Raw genomic sequence first — 10,521 nt, 5'->3', positions numbered from 1 at the left:
GTTAAAAACATCCAATTTATGGTTCTTTTGTGGAAATCCACGATGGCCGCCATAATATATCATGAAAAAAGGTTGCTGTTAAAAAGTAAAAGTAACACAATGAGCAGCACGTGAAAAAAATGGTGTCTCCATTATTGTTAAATCTGGACTGACTATAATGCTGAATTATCTTCAGAGACGGACAAGACGAGTGAGTTATTCTTAATGTCTATATTACCAAGGCCTGCCTGGTGGCACGAACATACACAATCTCCCTGCAACCAATGACCCTTACACCCTTCCCCGGAATCTGCTCATGCATCTTAGCTATCAACAGTCATTTGGAGTTGTAAGTTATTTTTTACAGTAGACACTGCACATCATGTAGAATATTTTAAGCTGTTAAAAGTTTCCTAAATAGATTGGGGGGGGATAGGGGGGGAGGGTGTGTGTGTATTTTTACATCTTCCCAAGACTGTGACGAACGGAAACGTTATTACACTGTGATCTCTCTTTGTCACAGGTGAATGATAATAAATATTGATTACTTTATGTACCGCGACAATCTCGTCTTACTTTTTAATTAATAAAAAATACATTTTATTTCAACGTGATATTTGTATGACAAATTTATATTTAAACAATATATCAACCTCCGTAAACCAGATTGTTTTTTTGTATGGTTTTTTCAAGAGAACAGCTTGACCGAAACTCCACCGTACGTATACGTCCGAGGTTTCATTCGTGGAATCGACCGAAGGGTTTCGAATGGTTCTCAAATATATTTATAATTTTTATCGTTTGGGTTACAGAAATACTAAAAGAATAAATTGTTTTCGATAATGACAACAGTAAATTGGCGCTGTAGTATTCGTTGATCACCAACATATTGCTCCAAATATATTTAAGGAATTACATTTTTCATCAATCATTTTTTATTTTTTATTTGTAGTTTGAACGGAAATGTTTCTGTTTTCAAGGTTGGTGTAATGTTTGTGGAATGAAACGAAATAAAACCTGCTAATGTGGATTCATCGATTGCCAAGCTTGTTTGTGAACTGACAAAGCAGGTATTCAGTCGTTGGTGGAGTAGGCATAATATCCGATAATCAATTATACAGCGATGATTTTAATATGAAAATAATTTTATTTCATTCCACCGTACACCGTATGCTGTAAAACCTATACTCGTACATGCATCCACGCTTGAGAACAGTGCTTTATTGTGCCATACATGAACCGCAAGTTATTGTGATCGTCTTCATCAAACCGATATATGGTAACTCTTTATTGGAAAAGTAATTTCTGTGTAACGATACGTTAGCACAGTGGCTAACATGACATGTGGTAGTTGTAATAATTGGTGGTGTAGTGGTTAAGCCATGGGACGTACGGCTGGTAGGTACTGGGTTCGAATTATGGTAAATGCTCCTACCCAGAGCGAGTTTAACGACTAAGTGGGTAGGTATAAGACCACTATACCGACTTCTCTCTCACTAACCCATTGTCCTGAACATACAGCCTAGATAGCTGAGGTGTATGCCCAGCACTGCGTTCTTGAACCTTAATTGGATATAAGCTCGAACAAAAGTTCAAAGAAAAATAATGTACAAATGCTAAAGTAGCTAACTTATGCCTTCGAGCTAACGATTTTGATAGAGTCAATAATTTTGTTCCCCATTAGAGAAACCAACCAATTATATTCTAAATGATGTAAATTTCTACATCGTATCTCAGTACAATAAATTCCATACGAATTTAAATGCATGTACAGATTGAAATAAAAATATTTTATATATTATTTGACCTGTGGCAGGTTATAATAACCTTGATTCATAAGATATAATCGACTTCAGTTTAATATGCTGCAGCAAATCTATCGCTTTTTAGTTGATGACAATAGCTTCTAGGCATCAACACCAAACGGTTTTTGCGTTTGACATCCAACTCAATGTGACACCATCTGCATCTGCCAACAATTGGATGAGACACATCTGCGAATACCCGGATCTGGCGCTTTCTAGAAACTCTCCGCGGCGTACCACGCGTATGTTACCAGTGTTGGGTTTTTCACCAGCGTAACATCTGGTACACCAGACCGCTCGTTTACCAGTCTATGTGCTAAAAGTAATCTGTGATGAATCCCCAGTGGCAGAGAGAAGCGGGGGGAGTGTGGGTCGTGGCGGGAGAATGGTGTTAGCAAGGACAGGTTGCTTCTGGAAACTAAACTACACAGATATTAGCTTTCCTATTCATTGCAAACATATTTTATTGCAATATATATATATATATATATATATATATCAAACACGAATTGGGCACAAGATATCCAACTTACGAAGCCCTTTCCTAATTACAAACATTAAATTGTACAATAATTAATTAATTAAAGTAAATGTTTGTGAAAAAAACGACCGAATAAAGAGAAAGGACGGAAAAGGAAATAGAAAGAGAAGTAATCGATGGTTTAACAGTATTCATTATTAACATTTAATTGGTTCAAACTGTTTAGAGATGTTAAAATAATTTGTCTTTGCTGGTTATAAAATTGACATTCAAAGAAATAGTGATGAGTGTTTTCAAAGTATTGTCCACAATTACATGAGGGATCTATAGCAAGACACAACGATATAGATCGGCATTTAACGTACTACGGTGCGGGACGTAGCCCAGTGGTAAAGCGCACGCCTGATGCGCGGTCGGTCTAGGATCGATCCCCATCGGTGGGCACATTGAGCTATTTCTTGTTCCAGCCAGTGCACTACGACTGGTATATCAAACGCCGTGGTATGTGCTATCCTGTCTGTGTGATGGTGCAAATTAAACGAAAAATGTAGCGGGTTTCATCTCATATGTTTGACATCCAATAGCCGATGATTAATAAATCAATGTGCTCTTGTGGTGTCGTTAAACGAAACAAACGTCTCACGGTCTTAATCTACAGGCATGTCTTAAAACATTTTCTTTTTGATTTCCGCATAATGGAATTAGGGTACTTTGTAAACATGTTTTCACAATTTCGTAGGTTTCCTATATTAGTAAACCCCAAACGCCTGTGGGAACGTATATGAAAGAGCCCTTGCTGCTTTACCTGTACTAGCTGCAAGTTAAACATGGGTTGAGGTGCTGTTAAATAGCTATTCCGTTTCCTACCTAGACAGCTAAGTTTGGGGCCGCTGCTATATATATATATATATATATATATATATATATATATATATATATATATATACACTGAAAGTAAGAAAAGGATTTAAAAAGTAAATCACGAAAGTTCAAAATTGTTGTTAATGTGTGAATTAAACTATATACTAGTACGCAGATATTATGACAAAACCAAACTGGATTCAAAAGTGTTATTTTTCAAGTTAATAATGAACAGCGAAATGGCCCAGCAGATATAATTTATTGATTGATGGATGGATGGACGGACGGACGGACAGATGGACGGAACAAACCGGCTGACAGCATAAATGTTTGAATTAAATTAACGAAACACAAGAAATGACAATATACCAGTAATATCGAGTCGTGGGTAAGATATTTATGTTCAGAAATAAATTAATTATTGGTGGTGATAGAAAAATCATCCTTGTTACCATGCTACAAATAATCTGTTATCAAATTATGTTCATTCCCATTGTTTGGTTTTATTAAAAACTAACAAATACGCGAAAGAAGGGTTTAAAAAGTAAACAATAATATATATTTGTAGAAATGTATTTTGCTCACGCAATATTTGTTTTTAGTTAAAGCAAAAATAGAACTTTTAGGGTAGCATATATTTACGTAAAATACGTTTTAATAATGCATGATTGTAATGACACACGACACCTGTAATTCCATCAGGTGTGGACGGCAGGAGAACAGGTTTTCGCACGTCAGCTGGAACGACAAATCAATATCATTTAGAGGTGTGTAAACACCGCCATCACGCGCGCCATTAATTGGTCACTTCATGGCAGGTAGTCAAGTTGTTCATGCGCGCACGTACGCACGCACGCACGCACGCACACATAAAACACACACACACACACACACACACACACACACACGAACTTGCATACAATACAAACATACGAAAATAAAAAATAAGCCTACATGCATATATGCAAGCATGCAGTTTGCACATCCACTGAGACAGACAGACCAACAGACAGACAGAACCTCGTTATACGTGTATACTGAACGTATTGCAATAATAAACCTAATGATTAGACACGGCATTAATAGTACTATACATCGCACCTGTTATTACTGGTCGGAGTACTGTGCTATCGTCGTATTGTTGTTGTTGTAGGTGTGGTAGTCGTTGTATTCGTTGAATCTATCAGATTGTAGACTGTTTTAGAAATGGAACAAAGGGTAGGTAGAGCGTCTTTATTAATACCAACGACTAATGGAAAAAATGGAATAAGTAGGATCTGACTTTTTAAAAGCTAGACTCAGCAGGCAGGAATATCAAGTTTTATGATGACGTTGAGGCTCGCAGAACTAGTTTTATTATTTATTTATTTATTTATTCTTTGTGATAGCGCAGACACCAGGGAAATATCTCATCCTCCTAAGTTATTTATGAAACTTGTCGACCGTGACTTGTTCTACTGTCTTAGATACTAGTATTCATTAAAGGGACATTCCTGAGTTTGCTGTATTGTAAGATGTAAGATTGTAAAATAGTTCTACGATTAAACTTACATATTAAATATATTTTCTTGTTTAGAGTATCAGTGTCTGTATATTCAATGTGTTACTGGTCGTCTTAATATTTGTAAGAAGCCCAAACTGGATTTTTACTTCAAATAATTTCGTACGTACGAAAAAATAATAATTAGGAAATAAAATGAAATTTAACCTAGTACAAATATTAGAAAGATCAGAAACACCTTTACTATACAGCCACTACTATTTTATGCAGAAAAATATATTTGATATGCAATTACAATCGTTAAAAAGTCTCTGTTAGTCGATTACATCTTAAATATTGCAGCAAACTCAGGCATGTCCCTTTAAGAGCCACAGGTAACAAATCTAAACTGTACATTGCTCATTGTGCTGTCAACATGCTTGGAACAATAAGCCTTACAATAACAAGAAACATATATGCCAATAGTGTTGTTAATGCTAACAAAAATTACAAAATATGTCCCAAAACCGTCAAAATTACATTTTCATTTCATATCCGATGGTATTAAAAGTGTCCAATATTTCTAAAATCCATATTATGTTATCATAAATATATTTATCTCAAAATAATGTTACATTATTTCGAATAATAATACAGATAAAGTCTGGCATGACTAACATATTATTGGTACCCCTTAGAAATAAAACCACTTTCAGCCAAAACAAGATACATAACGTTGAAGACACTTTCGAAAAGGTTACATATTTCTTTTTAGTTTTTAATTAAATAGAAATCCCCATGGTTAGCAACTACTCGCCGATCTGTTTCTCTATGCAAATGAATCACAATGTCTTACTAATCTGGTTAAATCAAAACAAAGGAATCTGGCTAAAATTTTTAACTTTACTTTCCGCTATATTAATGATATAATATCATTCACTAATAGCAGGATTACAGAGTACCTTCCATTGATTTAGCACAAGAGTTAGAACTGAAATAATCATCTAAAGGTATTAAATCAATTTCATGCCTCGGTCTATGCGTAGAGATTCAAAGCGACACTGGTCGTCAAACAAAGCTGTGTGACAAAAGGGATGACTTCAACTTTGCAATAGTCAATGTACCCTTTATGTCGGGCAATATACCTTGTTCGCCAGCTTTTGGCATCTACATATCACAACTCTACGAATCCTTAGGACATGCTCATTGTATATAGATTTCAAACAACGCCATATCTTTCTGGCACAGTTGTTCCGTCGGATTATGATGTCCAGGGACACGTGAGGGTATCCAAATTGTTTTATGGCAGATACTTTGAGGCTATATCGACTGAACACGATTTTGTACTTGTACATACCATTTATTATTTTTGGTGAAACAGGATATGCTCTCATTTAGCAAAAACCTGATATCATCACTATTTTGAAAGTGATTCATGAGTGAATGTCATAACAGATGTATTTATTGAATCAGCTCAGTCCTGTCCTCATATAGACGAGGCACTAGGTAGATATTCGTGGATGGAAACCACTCTTTTGTCAGGAGCGGCTGTTCTCTTATAGACGAGGCACTAGGTAGATATTCGTGGATGGAAACCACTCTTTTGTCAGGAGCGGTTGTCCTCTTATAGACGAGGCACTAGGTAGAGATTCGTGGATGGAAACCACTATTTTGTCAGGAGCGGCTGTCCTATTATAGACGAGGCACTAGGTAGATATTCGTGGATGGAAACCACTCTTTTGTCAGGAGCGGTTGTCCTCTTATAGACGAGGCACTAGGTAGATATTCGTGGATGGAAACCACTATTTTGCCAGGAGCGGCTGTCCTCTTATAGACGAGGCACTAGGTAGATATTCGTGGATGGAAACCACTCTTTTGTCAGGAGCGGTTGTCCTCTTATAGACGAGGCACTAGGTAGAGATTCGTGGATGGAAACCACTAGTTTGTCAGGAGCGGCTGTCCTCTTATAGACGAGGCACTAGGTAGATATTCGTGGATGGAAACCACTCTTTTGTCAGGAGCGGTTGTCCTCTTATAGACGAGGCACTAGGTAGAGATTCGTGGATGGAAACCACTAGTTTGACAGGAGCGGCTGTCCTCCTATAGACGAGGCACTAGGTAGAGATTCGTGGATGGAAACCACTATTTTGCCAGGAGCGGCTGTCCTCCTATAGACGAGGCACTAGGTAGAGATTCGTGGATGGAAACCACTATTTTGCCAGGAGCGGCTGTCCTCTTATAGACGAGGCACTAGGTAGAGATTCGTGGACGGAAACCACTAGTTTGACAGGAGCGGCTGTCCTATAGACGAGGCACTAGGTAGAGATTCGTGGATGGAAACCTGTCACGGGGATCCTATAATACCCGTAACTGAATGAAACACGAGTGTCCAAATATCTCTCCTAACTGTATATCTATTAGATCTCTCTGTAACAGGCAGTTATACCCGCTGGCTCGTCTAGGTATGATCAGAGATAAGATCTTATATAAAGTATATATTATTATAGCACGTTTAATTCACTAGGAAACACAACAAAACCACAATACACTTTGGATCTGTATTAACCTACACTGACAAATGTACTGCCGCAGTAGTTAATTAACAACAACAAATAATAACAACCCAGAACTGATCACTTATTTAGTTATTCTCTAGGTGTCTAGTTTACACAATATGCTAATCACTTCACCGTGACACAACACCCACACGTGTGATAACTGAGAAACGCTTCCAGGGGATCTTAATTAATAAAGGAATTACAACTCTATTCCTAACTGGTTAATTTTTAATTAACCCTAACTACTCATTCAATAACCTTGTAATACAGACTTAATACTGGTACCTATCACAATAAAGACAATAACCTACAGTTTACCTAGGTCCTCTAGGATGACTGGCTAAGCCTTAATAATTATTCAGAACAGTGAGCCTACAGTATACTGCGTCAGATGACCGGCAGCACCGTCTAAATAATATTGGTATAATACAGTATTAAAATATTTAAAGTCACATCAAACACATCAAGGTTATACAACAGAGCAGAAATGATATTTACCAAGTCCAAACGGACGAACGTTCCCTGGAAGCCTTCCAATATGTTTCTCGCCGATATCTCCAAAATCCTAGCTATTTATCATAAAACCGAATATTGCCTGGGGGTACAACGCGGTCCTCCCCCTATTAAGTGGTATTTCCACAGCGACAACGCCGGCATATTTTTCTTAGATCGCCAGACTTACTGACGCCTAGTCGCCAAAATCACGGTCGTCGAAACCGCACTCGCAGAGGTATTACGTAACTACTGGCCACATGGCCTCCACGACTGCACTAAGTGCATATTGGGATGCACGGTCGCGCGAAGGTATTACGTAACAAGGTGCCCACCTGGGCTAAGTGCATATTGGAACTGCACACGGTCCTCTAAAACAATTAATATCGCCACAGGCGAAAAGAAATTAAGAGCATGTACCATCACAAAACCACTAGTTTGTCAGGAGCGGCTGTCCTCCTATAGACGAGGCACTAGGTAAAGATTCGTGGATGGAAACCACTAGTTTGTCAGGAGCGGCTGTCCTCCTATAGACGAGGCACTAGGTAGAGATTCGTGGATGGAAACCACTAGTTTGCCAGGAGCGGCTGTCCTCTTATAGACGAGGCACTAGGTAGAGATTCGTGGATGGAAACCACTAGTTTGCCAAATGCCCATTCCCCTCTGTATTGTGCAGAGAGACGGTCTTGATAACGGTTTTGTCATTCAGGTTGTTATATCCCATTTAATCTCGATTTAATGAATGGACACACACACGGACACACACGCACGCACACACACACACACACACACACACACACACACACACACACACACACACACACACAAATACTTAGATATATTATGTGAGCACGAAGACAAATTGAAAGTAAAAGTAGGAAGTACATTGAATTTTACTATTCCGATATCAAGCTGTCACCATTAGATACCACAGTACGGATTTAGTGACATGTCTATATTTTCTTCCATAATAGTCACAACCCATCGATCTTTCAATAATATTAAGGAGTGCGCTTTCCTATTATTAGCAACACGGTTTTAACGCAATTACAACAGGACACGTCTAATGAACTATAAACACGCTAGATGTTCGTTTATAACAAATTCCGATTGCGGGTTTTACGTTGTCGCTTGCTTGTTATTTCGCGTGTCGTGGTGTTCCGGAAGTTTAATTAAAGGTCCGGATTTTCAGAATTCTCCCCATTATCCAGAAATTAAGTAATTTTACTTCGTAAATTCTTTGTAAGTTGTGCTAGAATAAATATCATAGGATTATATTTTATAGCATATTCGATAGTAAAAGTTACGCCACATGTTTTACCTGATTTCCTTTTGAAATTTTCGAATGTTTTTTCTTTCTTTTTGACTTCAAACACCCCCACAATCCATACTTAGCCCAGCGGGTAGCATACGCGTATAACTTGTTATTTTAGCCCACCGGGTAACATACGCCTATAGCAACTTGTTATTTTAGCCCACCGGAAAACATACGCCTATAATACCTTGTTATTTTAGCCCACCGGGTAACATACGCCAATAATGACTTGTTATTTTAGCCCAACGGGTAACATACGCCTATAATAACTTGTTATTTTAGCCCAACGGGTAACACACGCCAATAATGACTTGTTATTTTAGCCCACTGGGTAACATACGCCAATAATGACTTGTTATTTTAGCCCAACGGGTAACATACACCTATAATAACTTGTTATTTTAGCCCAACGGGTAACACACGCCAATAATGACTTGTTGTTTCAGCCCACCGGGTAAAATACGCCAATAATGACTTGTTATTTTAGCCCACCGGGTAACATACGCCTATAATGAATTGTTAGGTTAGTCCACCGGGTAATATACGCCAATAATAACTTGTTATGTTAGTCCACCGGGTAACATACGGCTATAACAACTTGTTATGTTAGCCCAACGGGTAACACACGCCAATAATGACTTGTTGTTTTAGCCCACTGGGTAACATACGCCAATAATGACTTGTTATTTTAGCCCAACGGGTAACATACGCCAATAATGACTTGTTATTTTAGCCCAACGGGTAACATACACCTATAATAACTTGTTATTTAGCCCAACGGGTAACACACGCCAATAATGACTTGTTGTTTTAGCCCACTGGGTAACATACGCCAATAATGACTTGTTATTTTAGCCCAACGGGTAACACACGCCAATAATGACTTGTTGTTTTAGCCCACTGGGTAACATACGCCAATAATGACTGGTTATTTTAGCCCAACGGGTAACATACGCCTATAATAACTTGTTATTTTAGCCCAACGGGTAACACACGCCAATAATGACTTGTTGTTTTAGCCCACTGGGTAACATACGCCAATAATGACTTGTTATTTTAGCCCAACGGGTAACATACACCTATAATAACTTGTTATTTTAGCCCAACGGGTAACACACGCCAATAATGACTTGTTGTTTTAGCCCACTGGGTAACATACGCCAATAATGACTTGTTGTTTTAGCCCACTGGGTAACATACGCCAATAATAACTTGTTATTTTAGCCCAACTGGTAACATACGCCAATAATGACTTGTTATTTTAGCCCAACGGGTAACATACGCCTATAATGACTTGTTATTTTAGCCCAACGGGTAACACACGCCAATAATGACTTGTTATTTTAGCCCACCGGGTAACACACGCCTATAATAACTTGTTAATTTAGCCCACAGGGTAACACACGCCTATAATGAATTGTTAATTTAGCCCACCGGGTAACTCACGCCAATAATGAATTGTTACGTTAGTCCACCGGGTAATATACGCCAATAATAACTTGTTATGTTAGTCCACCGGGTAACATACGGCTATAACAACTTGTTATGTT

This window comes from Gigantopelta aegis, chromosome 6, assembly GCF_016097555.1.
Source record: "Gigantopelta aegis isolate Gae_Host chromosome 6, Gae_host_genome, whole genome shotgun sequence".
NCBI lineage: Eukaryota > Metazoa > Mollusca > Gastropoda > Neomphalida > Peltospiridae > Gigantopelta > Gigantopelta aegis.
Note: the sequence above shows the minus strand (reverse complement) of the source record.